The sequence below is a fragment of the Ochotona curzoniae genome, unplaced genomic scaffold (assembly GCF_017591425.1).
Source record: "Ochotona curzoniae isolate NIBS_2020 unplaced genomic scaffold, NIBS_Ocur_1.0 contig_3368, whole genome shotgun sequence".
Taxonomy (NCBI): domain Eukaryota; kingdom Metazoa; phylum Chordata; class Mammalia; order Lagomorpha; family Ochotonidae; genus Ochotona; species Ochotona curzoniae.
In genome coordinates this window covers 2,825,044-2,847,875 of record NW_024465837.1, presented here as the reverse complement: position 1 = coordinate 2,847,875, position 22,832 = coordinate 2,825,044, and the positions used below count along the sequence as shown (strand labels likewise).

Here is a 22,832-nt window from a genome sequence, read left to right as displayed (position 1 = left end):
GGGGATTAAAATCAAATTATCTTCTTGCTTTTTTTTATTAGTCTCTTTCGTTTTAACAGTAGGAAAAATTCAAAGGTGAAGCTCTATGATCCAATAAAATGAAATGAATACAATAAGCCTTAAAATCAAAGGGAATTTTTTTTCAACCAAAATGTAGCAAAGGAATCAGTGGATATTCCTCAGTGCAGCAGCCATTGTGGCGTATGGGCAAAGCTACCATCTGCAATGTCATCCTTTCCTGTGGCCACTGGTTTGTCTCTTGGTTGCTGCACTTCCAATCCAGCTGCTTACTAATGGCCTGGGAAAAGCAGGGAAAGATGTCCCAGTGTTTGGGCTCCTGCCACTTACATGAGAGACATGAATGAAGATCCTGGTTCCTGGATTTGGCTTGGCCCAGCTCTAGCTCACTGCAGCCATTTGGAGAATGAAATAGCAGAAAGAAAATCTATCTCTCCCTCTGAGTCTCTACCTCTTTCTGCAATTCTGTCAAGTAGCTAAATTAGATCTTTTCTTCCTTTTTTTTTTTAAATCACTAGTAAAATCATGATTAGCTATGAAAAGTAGTGGAAAAATATAATAGTCCTCAACAAATGTCATATTCCTTCTTTTAAATTTCTCATTCTTCTCTCATTCTCTGACTGAGGATATTCTTTAAGATTTGATCTTGAGGGCCTGGCACAATGACTCAATTGGCTAATCCTCCCCCTTCAAGCTGTGGGATCCCAAGTGGGCACCGGTTTGTTCCACTTCCCATCCAGCTGCCTGTTGTGACCTGGGAGAACAGCAGAGGATGGCCCAGAGCCTTGAGACCCTGCACATGAGCACACAGCTGTGTAGGTAGCAAACTAGCAAGCATTGGAAACAAAATGGGGCAAGATAGCTCAAGTTGTTAGTTTAATCACTGCACCACAATGTCCACCCTAACAGCTGCTTTCCATTACTAACGTGTGTGAATTTCTATCTCATGAAATTCTCTCAACCCTGCTTGCACTTCCGAGCTTGAGAGTGGCATGTTCTCATCAAGTACTAGGGTTTATATTATATGCTAGCACAAAACAGAAAAAATGTTTTCATCTTTGCATATTTATATCCCAATTTAATATGCTAGTTTGTAGGGAGAATCAATTAACTATTCTACAAAAGTGAAAACAACCATTTCCATTATGATAAGATTTATGATATTGGGGCCAATACAATGACATAGTAAGACAACCCCCACCAGTGGTACCAGCATTCTGTATGCATGTCAGTTTGAGTCCCAGTTGCTCCATTTCTGCTCCAGCTCCCTACTTATCGTTAGGAAAGCAGCAAAAGCTTGCTCAAGTCCATGGGCCCCTTAAACTCATGGATGATCTGGAAGAAGCTCCTAGTTCCTGGCTTTGGAATGACCTAACTCTAGCTGTGGCAGCCACTTGAACAGCAGGTGGAAGACCTTTATCTCTTTATCTTTCCTTCTCTCTGTAACTCTGCCTTTCCAAAAAAGGTAAATAAATATTTTTAAAAGATTTGTGGTAACAACACAGCTTTATAAAAGATATATGGGGGCTTGGCGTGGTAGTCTAGTGGCTAAAGTCCTTCCCTTACATGTGCTGGGATCTCGTGTGGGCACCGGTTCTAAATCCAGCAGCCCCACTTCCCATCCAGTTCTCTACTTGTGACCTGGGAAAACAGGAGTGAATCATTTTTTACTTTTTATTATGAAGTCAGATACACAGAAAGGAGGAGAGACAGAAAGGAAGATCTTCCATCCAGTAGATCACTCCCCAGGTGGTTGCAATGGCCGGAGGTGATCCAATCCAAAGCCAGAAGCCTGGAGCCTCTTTCAGATCTCCCATGTGGGTGTGGGTTCCCAAGACTTTGGGCCATTCTTTATTGCTTTCCCAGGCCACAAGCAGGGAGCTGGATGGGAAGAGGCTACCAGGATTAGAACCGGCACCCATATGGGATCCAAGCACACGTAAGACAAGGACTTTAGCTACTAGGCTACAGCAGTGGGCCCTAAATTACCGAAGTCTTTATTCTTATAATATGCTAGTCACTGTTGTAAGTGCTTTGTGTTATCTCATTTAGTTCTCATTTAAATCTTAAAAACAGATGCAATTTTCTGTACTACATGAAGGAGGAAACTTATGTGGTGTGAAGGAGCTTTGTCCTGGTTCATCTAAGAGTTAGCAGATGCAGGACCAATTTTCTTACTGATTTTACCCATTTTGTTTCTGCCATTGGAACTCTGATCTGAGTCATAGGGGCAGCAACGATGATATTACATCAGCTGCATTTTCCTTTCATTCCCTCTATTAGCCAGGAATCCTTGTCAGTTGTCTCATCCAAACATTTTTGTTTGTCTTGTCCTTCCATCCTCACTAACAAGGCCATAATGTAACTCCATTGCCAGCCACCTACAACACTGGATTCTTGCAGCATCCTCCCTTTGGCTCCTGCCTCAGAGTGGAAGAGTCTGAAGAAGATGCTGGACTATTTATTCCTGGAGACCCAGTTCATCATGCTCTTTTTCCCCCCAAACCACTACAAGATTTTGTCGCGACCTTGACAAAAAAATGAAACATCTTAAGGATGCTTTGTATTCTCATTGTTCATTTTATCATTGATTGTTAATATTTATTGTGTGAGTTTCTGTCCCTAATATTTGATTTCTATTACTTCTGCACATGCATGAATTTCATGTGTATTGCTATTTTAAAGTACTAATTTAGTGAACATGTTCATTGTGAGGGAAAATTCTAACTTAGAAGTCCATTAATGTTGGAAGATTTGATTAACATGCTTATAAAGAATTATGCACCTGACACTGAGGGCACATTTGTAAGTATGAGAATTAACCTCCTTTTTCTGCCTCCAACACGCTGAGTAAATAACAGCAGGGTAGGGTGTTTCAGTTGAATTTTTAAAATTTATGTTATCAACACAATTTCATTTTCTTTATTCCCCAGCCAACTTGAATGTTGTATTTAACCATGAGGAATATGTTTATAGAAATTAAATCCATTCATTTAGTGTAAGCTTACTGAGCTCTAACAGGAGTGGGGAACATCTGGTCCTGGCCATTTCAGGGCCAGAAAATCATTTGTTCTGGTCCTGCCAGGGCAAACTGCTTGTGGAACTCAAAATTCAGTAAATCTACAGCAGGCTAATTTTTAAATTGATAATTTTGTACAGTTACAGACGACACTATAAATATCCAAATGACTTTCCTTATGTAGAAAAAATGTCTTCAGCAGCATGTATCTACTGGGTATTTATTATGTAAAAATCCTGTTGTAAGATCCCTGTGAAATAGTATAACGTGATAAGCTTCTCGATTAACCCTCCCCCGTCCCAGCCAAGGAGTTTACAGTCTACTGAAGTTGACATTTAGTTATGTAAGTTCACCTGAAAAGTTACTGTGACAAGTGGAAGGAGTTATTGGAGGAACAAGTGGAAACCACTCATCGATTTATTCAGTACTTAGATTTCACCACTTCTGCAATGGAGTTTGAATTTCTTTTCTTTTGGCCTAAAGCTGTTCTCTGATTCGGAGCTTAATCTTCGCTTGCCCTGCCTAGCCAATATTTGTCTGAAATTAAGGATTAACAAATCAATGTTATTAAATAGTGCATGGTAACTGAGTTCCTAGGATATTTACTCACTTTCAAAATCACTCCTGCTTCAATCACTGTGCAAGCTCCAGGATGAGGCCTCAATATCTAGTCCCATTTCTACCGGTATTATATGTTCTGTACTTTGGAATTCAGTCTAGAGTAATAACTCAAAGTTTCAGGACAGCTGTCTGTTGTGACTTTTGTCACTCTTCCCATCTTGGGATAGTCCAGGATAGGGCAGAAGGATCTTGAGACTTCATGTTTTTTAGAATTCTTTGGGGTGATTTCAGTTCCTCCAGAAGTCTCCACTCTATATTAGCTGTGTGTACATCTCAGATCTCTCTTGCTTTCTAGAGCAATACATGTAGGATACACAGCGCCTTCCCTTCTACGCTCCACACCTCTGGATGGTCAACATCAGTTCTTACAGACATAAATCTGAACTATCAGACCCCAAATCCAAGTAAATGTAGAATCAAGCCAGGAAAACCAAGTGAGTGCAGGAATCTGACATCATAGGTAGGAGCGAGATTGGGGCAGTATTTTGTTACTGCATTGGAAGCAGTTTCCAAAGTTGTCATATAATTTTAATTATGTCAAGAGGAGCCATTTAAAAATTTCTATTGTTACATGATAATCAATTTTAAATGCTGACGTTATTAGTTGCATGTGTTGGCTTGGCCGCACAGTGCCCAGACTATTCTGGGGCCCAGCGCAATAGCCTAGTGGCTGAATCCTCACCTTGTATGTGCCAAAATACCATATGGGCACTGGTTTGTTTCCTGGCTGCTCCAATTACCATCCAGCCCTTTGCTTGGGACCCTGCACTGGCATGGGAGACCTGGAAGAATCTCCTTGCTCCTGGCTTTGGAACAGTTTAGCTCTGGCCATTGAGTTCACTTTGGGAGTGAACCAGTGGACAGAAGATCTTTCTCTCTGTACCTCCCTTTCTCTGTATATCTGCCTTTCCATTAAAAAAAATTTTAAAAGAAAACTATCCTGGATGTTTGTGCTGGTGTTTTGGATGAGATTAACATTGAAATTTATAGAATGAGAAAGAGATTACCCTCCCTTAAGTGGGTCAGTGTGATCTAATGAACTGAATCTTGATTAGAACAAATAGGCGGAGTCAGGGAACTTCTCTAGCCTGATTACTTTAGCTGGAACGTTCCTCTTTGCTTGCCCTCGTGGGTCTAGAACCCGAGGATTACACCATAATTTACAAGATCGTCTGTCCTCATGCTCAAGTTTCTCCATTCTCAAAAGGCTGGGCCTTTGGCTGTCTGAATTCTTTTATTTGCAGAACACAAATTCTGGGACTTCTCAATCTTGTAATTGTAGGAACTAATTCCATATAACAAAATTGACTCAATATTTTCTGTACATCTATCAATTTCCTATTGTTCTGTTTTTTTTTTTGAAGAGCTCTAATATAAGTGTTCATGGTTAATTAAAACACAAAATAAAGCAAAACAAATAAAGTTCTCAAGATACTTCAACTCAATATTTTACATTAAGCTGCTAAGTAGACAGATAAACATTTTGTGATATATTCCATACTTTTCATTCAAAATGGCCTACCTCACAATGACAAACAAGTTCAGATTAGTATATGGGACAATGTTAGTGCCTTTGGAGATAAATAAAATAAATACTTAGAGCAAAATAGACTTACTTAAAATATTGAGAGTAAAGAGAACTTAAGAGTAATGAGAACAATAGAAGGGAGAGAGAGCATATTTCCATGTGTTGATTCATTCACCAAATGGCTATGGCTTGTCTGTGACAAAAGTCAGGAGCCTGGAACTCAATCCAGGTTTCCCATTAGGGCAGCAGAAACCCTGTCACATAAGCCATTATCTCCGCCTCTTAGGTTCTGCATTAGCAGGAAAATAAAATCAGGAACTGGAGCTGGGAATGGATGGTGAGCACCCAATGTGGGTACCCAATGTGGGATGTAGACTCTTTCTTCATCTTTTAGTTATTATTGCTGTTTTATGATATGGTTCTGTAGGCTCTTGGATTTCCCTAATTTCTTCCCAAACTACCCCCACACTGATTTCCCTTATATTGTTACAACAGTATAGTTCTTCATAAGTCCATCATTGCAAGAATGGACAATGGCAGAAATTCCAGCATCCTAGCTCCTGGCTCACCACTCTCCATCTCCTGTGATTCCTGTGTTGTGGTTGCACTGTTGTCAGTACAACGTTTCTCACACTTCCAGTTGGAGCAGTACCCAGGATTAGGGAAAAACAAGATCTCCTTAATAACCAAGTTGTTCATGGTGCTGATCTTGCCAGAACCTGCTTGCCATTAGATCTTAGGGCCATCTGAACTTATTTTGATCTGTAGCATGCCAAAGTCATTATTTCCCTATGGGACCAGTGCAATACACTGAGCTGGAAGTGAGTTCACTCCTACCTCCAGCACATGTGCAGTTCACTGTTGCATCTCCAATCACATAGCCATGCCACATTGGAAAAAATGGCTCCAGATGTGACACTGGTGGAGCTGTGGATCTGTTTGCTACTAGGTCTAGGGGCTACCTGTACCTATTTTTGGGTGGAACCTGTAGGATGCCACATGGTCGCAATGCACTGAGCCTGAAATCTGTTTGCTCCCAGCGTAGTGCATGCACAGTTCTGTCCCACAGACTTTGCCTCCCTAAACAAAATGGAGCCCAATGCAGCTCTTTTGGGTATCTGGTCTATGAAATCTACCCTGTTCCCACACTGCCTCTTTGTGATCTGTTGCTCTTTCTGATCCTGGTAGAATCAAACAAAGCAGCAGGACAGGCAGTTCTTTGCCTGTGTTCACCTGCTGAGCTCCTGGCGGACTCCCCTTCCCACCTGGTTGCTCGTGGAGCTCTAGCACCAGTGGAGTTCAGATCGCTACTCACTGATGGCCACTGGGGTATCAGGCACAGCAACCATGTTGTTGTCTCTACTGCTTTCCTATATCTATCAGTCGCCAGGTGCCCCTTCTCCGTAGGTTCCCCATGGCTAATGATTCTTCTTCTATTCAAACCTGTCCTTACCCTATTATGTCATTCTTAATGTTTTCGGGATGTGGACTTCTAAAGTGACAACTGTTAGGCTAAATTGTTGCCTGAAGAGTTTTTTTTTTTAATAAAATAAACTACATACATAAAAATAAATGCTGTCAAGGCAGTCTCTTTAAAAAATAGCTATGTTGATCTATTTCTATTTTGAAGTCTGAGATCTGAGTTACAAGGGGAGAGAAAAATCTTCCATCCACTGGCTCACTCTTCAGATGCTTGAAACAGCTGAGGCCAGACCAGAAGCTCCTTCTGGGTTTCCCATGGTGGTGGAAGGAACTCCAGTACTTGAGCCATCATCTGCTGCCGCCCAAGGTGCATTAGCAGGAAGTCATAAAGGAACTGAGGAGTAGGCAGGTCGTGCTATTAATTTGAGTAAATATATTTAAGTAATACTTGTAAGGGTTTTTTTTCAAAATTACATTGTTAAAGAAAAGTTAATCTGTGGGATAGATCTCATTGTTCTGGACTTAAATCATTATTAGTAATAAATATTCATCTGTTCAAATATTTTTCATTCATGTGAAATTAAATATACTTTTCAAAAATGATTTTCTGTTACTAGAACTACATGGAAGAATATATCATAGATTGATAAACCATTTGGAGCAATAACCATATCTCTGTAATAAATGGATGCTGTGAAAACACAATTGCTTTGAAGGGTTTATTTGGAAGAAGTTTTTCTGCGTTTGTTTAAAACCCAATGTTAGTACCTTAAAGTAGAGATCATAAAAACTCACATGTATTCATTGGCTGTATTTTGTTGGGAGTAGGCCAACAAGCTGTGTGGTGGTTTTGAGAAGTTAGCTCTGTCAAAATCAGGCCACTGTCCTCTGCATATTATTAGGGAATTATGTGGGCTCTGTGCTGTAAAATTTCTGATATTTCAAAATCTGTATGGAATGCAGGTGAAATTTGGGAGTTCGGGGTGACTGATAACTGTGATGACCATGCAAAGGACAGAACAAGAGGAAAAGAATGTGGACCCTGCATACAGAACATATATTTGAGAAATTTTATTGTGAAAGGTAAAAACAGTGAATTAGAACATTAGCAAGATTCAGTGGGATTCATTTTGTGTGTGTGGTATCACAACACTTTATTCAATTGATGGAGGATTATCAGTATCAGTTCCTGAATTTCGACTTTGTATGTTTGCAGGTTTACATCGTTGTACAAATCACAGAAAATTATTTTCAATTCCCTTTGAGGTCATAGATTTAAGCCGAGATTTTTCAGCTCTGGTTTTCCAGCTTGCTAATATCACCTACTCAAAGCACCTTTGGTCTTCCCAACTGCCTATTCCTGGATGAGGGCCAAATTATCTTTTGCCTTCTGTTCTGCTCATCACTTTAGGTTCCTGTTCTATTCCGGACACTAAAGATGATTTAGGCCCAGATTTCTTACTTTTTAAGCTTAGTGTTACTATGACAACAACGATGCGTAACTAAAGTGTTAACTTATAGAATCGTGTTGACAATAGTCCTTCCCTTTCTCTCACCACAACTGCTTTATTAAGAAAGCAAAATTATAATGTTATTAGGCCAACATTTACCATGATTTGCAGTATTTATTTGGTAATATTGGCATTTCACTAGCGGTACTTAACTTTTTTATTATTATTATTATTACATTGCATTATGTGACACAGTTTTATAGGCACTGGGATTTCCCCCACCCCTTCCCAAACTGCCCCCTCCATGGTGGATTCCTCCACCTTGATGCATTGCCACAGTTCAAGTTCAGTTGAGATTCTTTCATTGCAAGCATCTACCAAGCATAAAGTCCAGCATCTTATTGTCCAGATAAGTTCAACGGCTTCTTGGGGAGACCCTCTCTGGTCTGAAGGTAGAGCTGGCAGGGTGTCATCCCGACCAATCAAAAGCCCCAACATAACATCAGCAACAATTCACAATGTCATGGAATTAGTGGACATAGTATTGAGTAACCAATATGTTAGAAGAAAAAAATTTACATTTTACAGGTACTATTTTTCATACTGACATCATTTCATCTTAAATTAAGGCAAACATGTGGTATCTAACCTTTTGGGATTGGCTCATTTCCCTTAGCATTATGGTTTCCAGTTGGGCCCATTTAGCCACAGGAACTGCATTTTATTTTTTTTTTTAATAGCTGGGTAGTATTCCATGGAGTAGATAAACCATGGCTTTCTTATCCAATCTTCTGCTGATGGGCATTTCAGTTGTTTCCATGTTTTTGCAATTACTGATTGTGCTGCTGCGAACATAGGGGTACATGTTGCTTTCTCGTGAAACAGGTGTTTTGGATATATTCCTAGGAGTGCTATTGCTGGATCATATGGTATGCAGATTTTGAGCTGTTTGAGTTTTCTCCATACTGATTAATTGTGTCTATTTTCACCTCCATTTTCAAAGGAAGAGAGGCACAGAATGGTAATTAATCTTCCACTTTCTGACTGACTCCTGAAATGCTCGCAACCAAGGCTAGAACTGAGAGCCTAGAACTCCATCTGGGTTTCTTATTTGGATGGCAGGGACTCAAGTACTTAAACCACCACTTTTTGCCTCCAATGAGCCTTAACAGAGAATTGGATCAGAAGTAGCAGAGAGCCAGGACTTGAATCAGGCTCTCCAATATGAGTTGTGGACATTCCATGTGGCATTGTAACTGCTGTACCACATGCCAACTTCTGACATTTCTTCAGGATATGAAACAGGGGGAAAAATTGTGAGGGATATGAATAATAAGACCGGAAAGGGAACAGTGGAGGTGTTGTAGAAAGGAAGGAGACTTTGAAGGGACGAAGTCAAGGTCCAAAGTGAAGTGTAAATTGGACCGATCGAGGAAGAAGAACTCATTCTCTGGGAAAGATTTATTTTGGTAGAGCAAGAAAATTTATTACTTGAATAAAAATAGAAAATGCACATATCAAGTTTGTGCATGCTAACAGTCTATGAGAAATAACTAATATGAGTGATAATAGTGAAGATTCGAGAGGTCATATTCGAATGTGGGAATGATGAATGGAAACTAACAAAATGAAGCTTCATGATGATAAATGGCAAATATTCCCTTGATACTGAAACAAATCATTTATAATACCAGATGGGGGAAAATGACTTAGTATTATTTTATGCAGATAATGCTAGCACCCTACCTATACACAGCTTACATAATAAAAATATCAGCAGGTGGTAGGGTGGCTTTAAAGCTAGTACAACCCTAGTTTAAATGAATCCAGGGAGGATGGCCTCAAGCTCAAGAAAACCAATTACTTGATGTCTAAAATTGGGGTGAGCAACAGTCAATTATTGAAGCAATAATCAAATAAACCATGACAGATTCTCATAAGGAGATATTCTACAGTTACAAAAAATTGTAGAAACTCTGTGTGCCTAGAAAGATTTTCAAAGTATGTTGTCAATCAGAAGAAAGATGATAAACATCAGTGCATGTAGTATTTTATTTCACTTGAAGTGAGGGAAATGAGAATATGCAATTACAATTGCTTTTATTTATATAAAGAGATTTGTAAATGACAAAAATAAATTAGAAATGTGTTTACCCATAGCAAATATGGTATGAATGAAGTAGACCTGGGCAAGGGTAGAAATAATATTTCCCAATGTCTTAAATTAAATTAAATTAATTATTTGGGGTTTTGCTGTTTTAAAATTTCACCAGTATTTTCTTTGCATGTCCTCCCCCAACAACCCTGTTTGTGAGGAACTAAAACATTACATCTGGTGAACAACAAAGGTTTCACTACATTGCAAATGCAGAACATCTATGAAGAGGGGCTGGGAGCGTGACTAATTAAATAAAAACAGATTTTAAAAATCAAGATGCAAAACTTCTGCAGTTTTTCACTGGTCTCACACAAACTTTCCAGAATCCTTCTTTACATTGTTGTGCAGCAAATACTGTGCATTCTGTATTTGGTCCTGTGTTGCTGGAATAGTCATGATCTAATCTTTGGATTCTAAAGGCTCATCAATTTTGATGGAAGCTCCTGACTCATCGCTCTTGATTTCTCGAACTCTCTGACCACGTGTGCTAATAATGGATCCAGTCAAATCTTTGTGAATAGTTACTTGTGCAGTAGTACTAGGTCCACCAAGATCATCAAGTAAGGCACAACCCTCTGCACAGGAATAATCATACCTGGAGCCACCTTGTGATTCATAAGCCATCCACCTTTCTTACAGGCTCCATGTATCTATTGCAGAGTCCCGTGTCTCATCAGCACTGAAACAGTATGATCCCCAGGTCTTCCCCTTCTGTCAAAAGCCACTGGATTGCCCCATCTAGGTTGCAGGGGAGAAGGAAGAGGAAGATTCTGAGCTCTGCCAAATTGGCCATCTTGTCCAAGAGTCAATGGTGGTGATCATCAAAAGGGGTTCATATCATAACCTTTTCCAGATGGAGGCATGAGGTGCTCACCATGGACGGGGGCATTCTGTCAAAACCACCTCTTCCTTGCATCAGAAACCACACAGGATGAGCCTGGTGGTCATCAAATATAATTGTAAAGCAACCGTAATCCTAAATTTCATCATAATCATTGGGATTATAAGGTTATGCACAGCCTTTGATAGGAGATTCAGATACGAGATCAAGGATGAACTTTATGACTTCTATAACTCTATCAGGCTTTCTGGGAAAAGTTTGATTTTATCTTGAGTCTCTCAAAGTTCTTTGATTTTAAAAACTTTGCCTCCAGTAATTTCTCCTGCCAGAATCTGATGAATCAAAAGCCTTGGCTTACAATTATTATCACTTCCTTTAGCGTGTTGGTGGGCCTGGCACGATGGCTCACAGGATAAATAATTTCCTTTCAAGTGCCTGGATCTCATTTAAGCACTGATTCGTGTCCCAGCTGTTTGACTTCCCATCCAGCTACCTGTTTGTGGCCTGGGAAAGCAGTGGAAGACTGCCAAAATGCTTGGGACCCAGCACTGGTGTGGGAGACCTGGACAAACCACTTGGCTTCAGATCGGCTCAGCTTCAACCATTGCGGCCATTTTTGGGAGTGAACCAGCAGATGGAAGATCTCTCCTTATCATTGTAGATCTGATCTGTCTTTCTAATAAAAATAAATAAATCTTTAAAAAGAAAATAAAGTGTTGGTAATTTAAGCAATCCACAGTATCAGATTAGAGCTGGGTCTGCCAGGTTGCAGTGGGTATTGCAACTGCAGGCTGTCTTCCAATGTGGGGATGATTTTCTCCAGAATTTCTCCAATTGTTTTAACAACAGCACTGAAACTCAATCTGAGTTTGGGGCCAGTGCTGTTTTTGATGGAAACACCGGCTGCAGCCTTTAAAAGAGTCTTAATAAACACATTATGTTACAGTTAGTGCTTGGCAGAGCAGTTAAGATGTATGTGCTACATCAGATGTCTTTTTTGATTTCTGATTCTAGCTTCTGATAATGTGGACCTGGGAGGCAGTGACAATTGCTCAAGTAATTATATTTCTTTCACCCATATGGGAAATCTGAGCTGAGTTTCAATCCCCAAATTAGGTCCAACTCAGGACATCTCAGGCATGTAGGGAAGTGGCAAATGAACCTATGAATGACTGTGCACACTTTCTCTCTCAAATAAACAAACCAAAACATTTTAAAAAAGGACTTAGGTGATTAGATGGTGGAATTTACTATGGAGCTGATAAGACCTGAAAAAAATTACTTGGAATTATATTTTTCTTAATGACAGGGTTTACATTTAAACTATCCATCCTTCTTTATATATTATGAACAACCATACTTGCAGTGTAGAAATGATTAAATATTTGTTGATCCAATGAATAAATGAATGACACAACATGTGATCTGTATCCTCAACTGATAAATGATTGTTTTGTCAAAAAAAAAAAACTCTATCCTTTGTTTAGTTCTAAGTGATCAGACTGGATGACAGCTACATGAATTAAATAATATAAGTTTGTTCTTTCAACAAGCATTTTTGAGGGACAATTTTGTAACAGGGAGATTGTCAAGTGGAATAAGACATAGCTTAAGGTTTTAGGAAAATTGTTATTTAGAATTAGGATGAGAGGCACAAATAGTCACAGTATACTGAAATGAAGTCAGTATTAGACATGAACAAGAAAGTTTGGGAATATTAAAAAAATCTTAGAAGAGGTCATAGAAGTGACTTTGGAGTGGCAATGATTCACTACTTGGCTTTAATCAGCTTTAGAACTGTTTCCAAGACCCATGGCTTGCTAATAACACCTACTTTGTAGGGAGGTGGGTATTGTGATGGAGTAGGTTAAGCTATCTGCTTGTGAAGCCAGCATCCCATCTGTATGTGTTACAATTCATCGTCAAGACTGCTCCACATCTAATCCAGTTCCCTGATAATGGCCTGGGAAAAGCAATGGAAGATGGTCCAAGTACTTGGGCTCTTTTTTACCCATGTGGAAGATAGGGATAAAGCTTATGATTCCTGGATTCACCCTGGCTGTTATAGCCATGTGGGGAGTGAACTAGCAAATAGAAGACCACTCTCTCCCTCTCTTGCTATAACTCTGCCTTTCAAATTAAAAAATTGTTTTAAAAATCCAAGTTTTACCAAAGAATTCTTCTCTTTCTTGATACCTGATCATCTTCAATATTGTGTTAGGTTCTGAATCCTCCAACACACTCCAGCTGATCTTCTAGTATGGCTATCATCTGTTAGTTCACTTCAGTCAAAATCCCTCCTGATGCTACCCACTGACTCTTACCTGGATCCTTGGCTAGATTTTCTACTTACTCAAACTGTATTTGGAGTGACCCTCATAATTATAACTGTGGTCTTGCAAGAAGTCATCTTCCTCAAGTTTTTGCAAGTAGAATTGTATACGCTTGTAGCTTTAATGGGATGGACATTTTGACTTATTGACAAAATGCATGCATGAGTTCATTTTTAAAGAAAGTGGTGAAAGAAAGAATAATTCAGGCATAAGAAGAGTAAGAGATTTGTCTCTGGTGAAGCATAAAAGCCAGAACAGGGGTGGTAGGAAATGTGGTAAGAATGGTCCACAAGCAGCCTTGCACCCAATGTAAGGAAGACATTTCTAGCAGTTTCTGTTGCAGAAAAGGGAAGGGTGCTCTGTGGAGGTTTGCATGTCCATATCCAACTGAGCTACATGACCCTTGGGTAGTGCTGTAGAAAATATGAGAGCATGACCTCAGAATTTCAGCTTGCACCATGCTTGTTATAATAAATACATTTCAGGAAGAAAAACAGGAGATGGGCCATGACCCCAGAGCTTCCTGACACACAGAAATCACAGGTTTCTTCTCTGGTGGTGATCACTTCTCTCGCTGTGTGGTGATTTGAGTGGAAAAGAAGCACAGTGACCTTCAGGAAAAGGAAAGATTTGTGGTCTTTTTTTTTTAAGATTTATTTATTTTTATTACAAAGTCAGATATACAGAGAGGAAGAGCTTCCGTCCGATGATTCACTCCCCAAGTGAGTGCAATGGCCGGGTACCAGGAACTTCTTTCCAGGTCTTCCACGTGGGTGCAGGTTCCCAAAGCTTTGGGCCGTCCTCAACTGCTTTCCCAGGCCACAAGCAGGGAGCTGGATGGGAAGTAGAGCTGCCGGGATTAGAACCGGCGTCCATATGGGATCCTGGTGCGTTCAAGGCGAGGACTTTAGCCACTGGACCACACCGCCGGGCCCAAAATTTGTGGTCTTAAGCAGAGGGAGAAGCAGCAGCTTAAAGTGAGTAAATCTGAAAAAAAAAAAGTTATTCAAAAAGAATTCTGATAGTTCATATATGAAAAAAAAAAAAAAGTCTGGTAACCCGCATGCATTAAGCAGTTACCATTTTGTGAAACTTGAAGTTTTTATTTTAAGAGTTCTTTCTTTTTATAGCAAAGTCAGATATACAGAAAGGAGAAGAGACAGAGACAGAATCCGCTGATTCATTCACCCATTGATCACAACGAGTGGGCCGTCCTCGACTGCTTTCCCAGACCACAAGCAGGGAGCTGGATGGGAAGCAGGGCTGCTGGAACTAGAACCAGCACCCATATGGGATCCCAGGCATGAGAGGTGAGGACTTTAACCACTAGGCCACCACACTGGGCCCAAAATTTGAAGGGTTTTTTTTTGTAAGATTTATTTATTTTTTTTAATTTTTATTACAAAGTCAGATATACAGAGAGGAGGAGAGACAGAGAGGAAGATCTTCCGTCCAATGATTCACTCCCCAAGTGAGTGTAACGGCCGATGCTATGCCGGTCCAAAGCCAGGAGCCTCTTCCAGGTCTCCCACGCGGGTGCAGGTTCCCAAAGCTTTGGGCCGTCCTCGACTGCTTTCCCAGGCCACAGGCAGGGAGCTGGAAGGGAAGTGGGGCTGCTGGGATAGAACCAGCGCCCATATGGGATCCTGGGCATGCAAGGCGAGGACCCTAACCACTGCGCCACCTCGCCGGGCCCGAAGTTTTTCTTTTTTAAAGATTGTCATAGAAAGCTAGCTATGATAGAGGAGATCGAATTATTTTCTTCAATATAGACAGAAAAGAGGAAGAGTATCAGAAGAGTGTAAGGGAAGAGAAACCAAGGGATCATTTAAACTCTTTGAATTTAGCAACCATGAAAAATTGCTGTTCAAACTTGCGTTAGATCAGTATAGCCTCACATAACCCCTATAGACATAATCTCCTTTGAGAAGAAGAAACGTTTTTGAGTTGTTGGGTTTTTTTCCTTAGGAATTAATAGTGAATCGTGTGGCCTAGGAGAGACATCAAAATAATTCTGTGGATGAATGAATGTTCTAGATGAGCACTAGTGGTTTTCTGCTGCCTCTATGTGGTTAGTACTTAAGCATGTTTTAATTTGTGTGTATGCACAATGCATACCCCTTTTACAGATGCAAAAATAGAGGAATAGCAGTTTAAGTAACCTGCTTGAGTTCACAGAGCTGTTCAGTCATGCAGCATACAGACCTTTGTGACTCCCAGGCTCATGATCATGGCACTGCACTCAGAGATTTGATTTCTATTCTTTGCTCTGTTTTTCTGTATCTTAAATTTAACATTGTGGTCAGAAATTACACAAAGAAAGCAAGGTGAATTTACTTTCCCCAATTAGATGTAGCCACAGATCCTCGTGCTTGTTACGAAGAAATCTCAGGTTAGCAGCCTGCATTTCCCATGGGAAGCCCATGTCGGCTTTAGAGATTCGCCCCGTAATTTGGAGAACCAGTAGAAGCTGACAGCGCAGTGAGATGTGTACAATCAGCTTCCTGACATGGGAAGAAAGCCTGTGAAGAAGTCAACTCCCCAGAGACCCAGGAGCCAACTGTGGCATGGAGCTAACAACTTCCAGAGGGAGTTTGGGCCAGTCTTCCCTTTCCAGATGGCACTTTGCAAAATAGAAGGCCCCGCCCCATAGGGGGCTGTCGAAGGGTCTGTGCTGGAGGCAGAAACAAGTACTAACAATGAGGAGCCCTTCTGATACCAACTGGGGCCAGCTTGCCCTGAGAGAGAAGGATCCAAACTCCTGTCGCCTCACAGCAGGTGCTGTCTCTCATGCTGCCCAGCTGGACTCACCCTACAGTCTCTTTGATGTGAATAATTATAAATACACAAGATACAATCTTGCATATGCTCCATTCTTTGGCAAAAGTCATTATACTAATTACCAGCATTTTGAGGAGGTGTCATTATAGTCAAACACTTGGGATAAATTTTTTTTTTATTTCATAAGAGAAGCTGTAACACCCTGCTCATATGGTGTTCTGAAGATGAGTTACCAAGAATACAGTTTAGCAACGTTGGGCATTTTCTCCTATGTAAGCTATTTACTCCTCACTTACCTGGATGTTTGTGTTTGAAGTCCGAGGCAAATGTCACTCTGTACCCACCACTTCTTGCACTTTTCTCTCAAACAGGAAGAAGCAATCACAAAATGCACAAGGTTGGTTCATGCATTACATAGTCATCATTTTCTGAAATTGCTCTTCCATCAATAAAATTTGAGAGAAATGTGTTACTTTTGAAGAAGTTTTAGCTTTTCTAAGATTGTGTTTATGTCTTATCTTTTGTTATATCAGTAACCTTAGAGACATTACACAATTGCTCAGGCATTAAATTTAACCACATTTAAAATCGATATTCATATTATCACTTCATTATTGTTAATCTGTTCGATTGTGATAGCATTGCATACTTTTAGAGTTGTTAACATGTGAGTTATTTTATCATGAAGACAATTACTCAAACTTTTTTAATTTTTTTGCAAAACTCTCTCCTCAGGAAGGTTAAGTTGCTTATAGGTTAACAGGTGATAAACAGGGCTACCAGCTGGCTTCCGTTTTATAGACTAGGGCTTCAGCTGTATTACGTTGGTTCTCTGAGGGGAAGAAATTATGTCAGTCACCAGGAATCTTGACTCAGGCCCTTCTCTAGATTGAAAGCAGTTTCACGCAGAGTAGCTTAAGATAAGAAGTAGAACAGTTTGTGAAGTAGAAGCCAATGGGTGTCACTCTTTGACAGATTTTTTCTGCCTCCCAAGAATACTTCTATTTCACAACTATTTAGTTTGAAGCACACTTTCTGTCAAAGTTTCTCCTTGGGCCTTTCTGGAGGAAATGATAAAATGAAGCAGAAAGATCAAACCACCCATCTCTGTAGGAAGTGGGGATGGGACAGGTTTACTCAGTTTTCCAGAATCCCCTGGTTCTCTTGTAGCATCTTCTCGTGTTAACCCTGTCCTCCCTCCCTGCTCTCTTTACCCTTTGCTTTGGTACTATAAACCTATCTGTCCTTCACCAGCTCTATGAATGTCTCCATCTTCCACATTTCTCTGCAGTTATTCTGTCATACATGGAGCACATGCTATAGGTCTTCGGTAGAATAGAGGTTCCTGACTTGTATTTAGGATATATTTAAGGATTCTGTATCTTAGTTGCTACAATATACCATGTCATGCTTACTGCTGTCAAACCAAAAATGTCACTAGGATTGTTTCCATTCACCAGTGGCCTGTTTAAGGAGAATGGGCCATGTAGCCAGGAGATGTTTCTTGTGGATGCATCTGCATGAACTCTTCTATATCTTCATCTGTGTTTCTCACTCCTCCCTCCAAGTTGGAAAAGTGAAAATTTTTATTTTATACATCTAAATAAAAATTATATTGTAATGGAACACCTGCCTGCCCAGTACAGGGCATTACTGGACTATGAATAAGTGACTCCATCTAAATCATCTGGTGACCCAAGCCCTTACCTCTTTGACCAAGAACTGAGAGAAGGATGAATCCCAGATATATGGCCTGTGACTCATGTTTATTCTGATTAAGACTGTTTTTGGCTTAACCCCTGACCCTGATAACACTGCTTTCACTTCTGTAAACTGCTTATTGCTCTGACCTGTGTCCTTATCTGATTAATAGTGTCATTTTTTCTTTTTTTTTTTTTACTGCCTTATCTGATTAATAGTGTCTTTTTTTCCTTTTTTACTGCCTTATCTGATTTTTCTTACTACCAAGAATGTGATTTGAGTGTTTACAACCCCTTCACTTTGGAGGCTCGGGGTGGTAGTCTGTCAGCATCTTGCTGTGTAGCTTCTGCTCTGGCCATCCTGGCTGGTGAATAAAGACTCCTGAGCTTTTAAGGCTCTGCCTGCAACTCATTTCTGGGATAGATTTGGCCTATTCGCAACAATATTCGTATTTCTCTTGAGAACATTCTCTGGATCCTGCAAAAGAGTAGTATGCTGAATTTAAGAACATTTAATAAGAATATTTGAAAGTTTTATAATTGGGCTGGTTGGAAAGGGTCCAAGATAAGTCTTATTTCTGTTAGTTAAAATCCATCTAAGGAAATCTTTCTCCTCCTTCCCCTCCTTCTGCTTCTTCTTCTCCAGACTAGTGCTTCTCACAATTTAATAAAACATTACTTAATTTTTATTAGAAAGGCACAGTGACAGAGAAGATAGGAAAGAGACACAGAGAGATCTTCCATTCACTGGTTCACTTCCCACATGCCTGCAATGGCCAAGGCTAGGCTGCTCGAAGTCAAGAGCCAGAATCTTCTTCCAGGTATTCCATGCAGGTAGAGGAGCCCAAGGATTTGGCCCTTTTCTTCTGCCTTCCTGGTAGGGAACTGAATTGGCAGTGGAGCTTTTAGGACATGGATTTGTGCCCATATGTGAAGCTGGCACCACAGGTGAAGGCTTAGCTTGCTATGCTATGGTGTTGGCCCCTAGAGATTCTCAATTATAAGTGTGCAGATATCTTGTATTCACTGAGCTTAAAACTTTGCACCCTTTCAACAAAGTTTCAATCTAAATTTTCAAAAGATTCCACAATATTTGAGTCATATTTGTTGTTTAAAAGTAAGTTACAAATTTGACTATAAATATGTCAGATTATTTTATTATGTAAAATTTTGAACATTTCAAATGTTTATGATAGTTAAGCAATTAGTTTTAAGGCTGAAAACAAAATGTCACATGAGATGTGAATGGAATTAATGTAAAAAATAAATCGGTTATGTGAAAGGAAAAAATGGCTGTTTATATTTGTGCTTGAGTGTAAAGTAATAATTAGTATTAACATGAAAGTGTATGCTGTTTAAGATTCTCAGGGACAAAGGAGGCTAATAGTAATTATAATTTTTATGTTAAAACTACTGTGGCAGCAATCATTAGTCACCTACCCAATACGTACTTAGGCTTCTTTTCATGAAAAGAATCTGTATCTGTATCAGTGAATGGCTGTCATTCTAGTTAAATTTTTTTCAATATCCCTTAAGACACAGGTGCTAATGATGATTAAATACGATTTTTTGCCAATGTGGTTTCCTCATTTGTAGGCATCTTCTTCTTAATCCATCCTCTTTACCTCTATGTGGAGTATGGATTTGATGGACAGAGTACAGTGGCTGGTACGAGGGTGGTAAACAGAGGAGCCAGGGATATTGGTGACAGCATGGAGCCATCATTGCTGTCTTACACTGACACCTAGGCAAAACAAACCCCTCTATAAACGAGTATGCAATGTGTTCTGAGGTATATGTATGTTTGTAGCATACTCTATCCAGCTGATTGCCTTAGTGTATTTTCTTCTCAGTTAGACTTTACTTTTACTTTTATTCTAAAGCAGTCCCAGTTATGCTTTACTTTTTACTTTTATTCTAAAGCACTACCATCCACTAAATGTGTATACCTCTTTCCCCATTCAGATGTTGAAACCTAATCCCCCATGTGATGGAATTTGGGGATGCAGCCTTCGGGAAGTCCTGATGATAGAACTCTCATGAATGGGATTTGTTTCTTTTCAAGAAAAAGAAAGAGACTGCATCTGTTTTTTTGTCCATCATGTGAGGATACAATGGAAAGGCTGCCAGCTGTAGAAAGAGTGAGCTCACCAGACTTTGCTTTTTCTGGCACCTACATCTTAGACTTCTTGGCTTCCAGAATGCTTAGAAACAAATGTTTGCTTTTTTAAGCCAACCATTCTGTGGTATCCTGTTAGAGCAACCTCAATTGAGTAAGAATACCACTTACTACTTTCTCATCTATTGTTCTGTTGGATCAGCCAAGATAAGGGAAGCGATAACATCCAAAAAGTGTACAGACTATAAAGAGGAATCACCCCCAAGTATAAGAAGTTTATTCTGTTAAAGTGTCATGTAAGTATAAAAATGTCAGTGATATCCACATACAGAAATCTGTAACTTGTCATTTCTGACAACATGAGAGTTAACAACAACATTTATAAGCCAATACCGACATGAGAGGGACCTTCTCACAGGGGACAGAAGTTAGTGTAGAATCCAGCAGCAAACACAAGGTGAAATCCAATTAAATACTGGGAATAACATCAAAAACCCTAACATTAAGAGATAATCTATCCACAGCTGCAATTTTTATTTCTTACTTTCGTGAGAAAATATGAAATACAGATAACTCCACATGAAGTCTAGGTAATTTTTAATTTATACCAAGTAATTTAAGGAAACTAGTCCTATCAGTGTCATTTTTAGAACTGATTTCTGTGCGAAAGTCACATCCATGAACCCATCTTAGTATGATTCTCAGAAGAAATGTACCAAAATGGAAGAACTATGGATCTAACCTAGTTGAATTTTATATTTTCAGTTACATGAGCTTGTAGGAAGCCATGAAAAATTTTCATGAAGAATTTTCATGAAGAATGGTAACATGAATTAACAAAACTATTTATATCCTGTTTATTTGTAATTTGACTTTCTCATTTGACTTAGTTCTTATATTTGTAATTAGGAGAATTTGAAGAATTGTATTGCTGTACTGTTAAATTTTGTGTCAGCTTGACAGAACTTTGTCTACAAAACACTTCCACTGCTTACCTTGAAATTTACTTCTATAAATTCTTTGATTTTATGATTTTTTATTTACATAAACAGGTATCACATAGTTCATAATACAGATTAAAGAACCTAACTGTGCTTCCTTCCCGCCCACATTTTCCAACTACCCACTTCTTTCTTTTTTTTTTTTCTTCTTAATTTTTTTTTAAAAGATCCATTCATTTTTATTGGAAAAGCAAATTTACAGAGGGAAGGAAAAGCCGAGAGAAAGATCTTCCACCTACTGGTTCACTCCACACATGGTCACAACGACCAGAACTCAGGTGATCTGAAGCTTCAGGTTGCAGGATCCCAGGCTTTGGGCCATCCTCTCTGCTTTCCCAGGTCATGAGCAGGGAGCTGGAAGGGAAGTGGAGCAGGTGGGAAACAAACTCGTGCTCATATGGGATCCCAGTGCAGGCAAGGTGAGGACTTCAGTCACTAGGTTATAGTGCTGGGTCCTTTCCTAATTTATAGAAGGGCATATTTCTTTGCAATCACAGGTTTCACACTTCCTCGGTAAAGATATCAACCCACAGCAAGTAGAAAAAGGAAAACAAAACTACTATTCCTGAGGGGTGTAGACAAAATATGTAAAAACAATCTGATCCCAGAATGTCAATCTCACTCCTTTAGATTACATTTTTTGGTACTTTATATCTTAGTTATCACAGATTGGGAAAAACTATAATATTTTTATGATGATTCTGTGATTTTATTATAGACAATACATAGATGCCTAGAAAAGGCATTTTGACATTAACAAGACTTCAAGAAAGTCTAACATGGTTGTTGTGTGTGTAGGTATAGATTATTTATATAGAATATGACTAAAGAGTCATTAAATACGCACAACATTGTGGTATTTTTAGTGTTTAAAGTTTATGTTTTTTATGATTTGTGGTAACTAAATATTCAGAGTAAAAAAGTGATATATATGAGTGAAATTGACATTTTGATATTTGATAATTGTTGATAGCCCTTATCTGTATTCATGAAGAATATTGATTTTTCTAGTTACTATTTGTGGAATTCCTTATTTAACTGAATATTAAACTTTATTTAATTGCACACTAAACGTACAAGTATGTCTTCATTAAGCAGGTTTTTTTTTTTAGTGTCATTGTCTACGTTCAAAGAAGCGGTTCTAATTTCTAGGGGTGATTACTTGGTAGGTGATGTTCTGTGGTGGAGGATATTTTGCAAATATTCCTCATGATGACCTAATGAAATGAAGGTTGATCTTGCCTAACAACCAATACTGTGATAAATCACTATTAAAGAAGGAATGTTCCTTTTGCCAATGAAAGAAATGTGTTTTATCCTTCATCCTCCTCTAGTCACAATGAAGAAATACATTAATTCATGGTGCACAAAGGACATGAGCTCAATTATTTACCAGAGGCATAAATTAAATGCTGAGCCCAGTTTTGGTGGCAGAGCATCCTTCTTGAAAGAGCAAAGGAGGAAAGAAGAGACTCAGCTGCTACTAATCCTGCCTGTTATGGTCAGCAAATCAAGTTTAATTCATCTCAATGCTGGGCTTTAAATTTTCATGTTTTCTTCCTGTTTTCGATGGAAGATGTCATGCTGGCCAGCCGTTGTGCATGTTTGTTTTTATCTGAACAAATGTCTTCATTCCCATCAAAGAGCTTGTGTATTCCTTACGGTTTCTCTTCCAAACGACCTGTCAAAACTCTGAAATGTCATGTTAATGTTTTATGGACAGACAATCCCAGCTGCTTCAGGAAATGGCAGTAGCACTTCAATAATTTACATTGCATTTCTGCTGTGCTTTTCCTGGTCTCGGTGAAGTCTGAGCAATAGAAAACCTAACAGCAATAGT

At 39.3% G+C, this 22,832-nt stretch overlaps 1 pseudogene; it reads right to left on the bottom strand.

Moving 5' to 3' along the window:
* Positions 1-10,523: 10,523 nt before the first annotated feature.
* Positions 10,524-15,816, bottom strand: LOC121156372 (annotated as a pseudogene).
* Between the last annotated feature and the right edge of the window lie 7,016 nt (positions 15,817-22,832).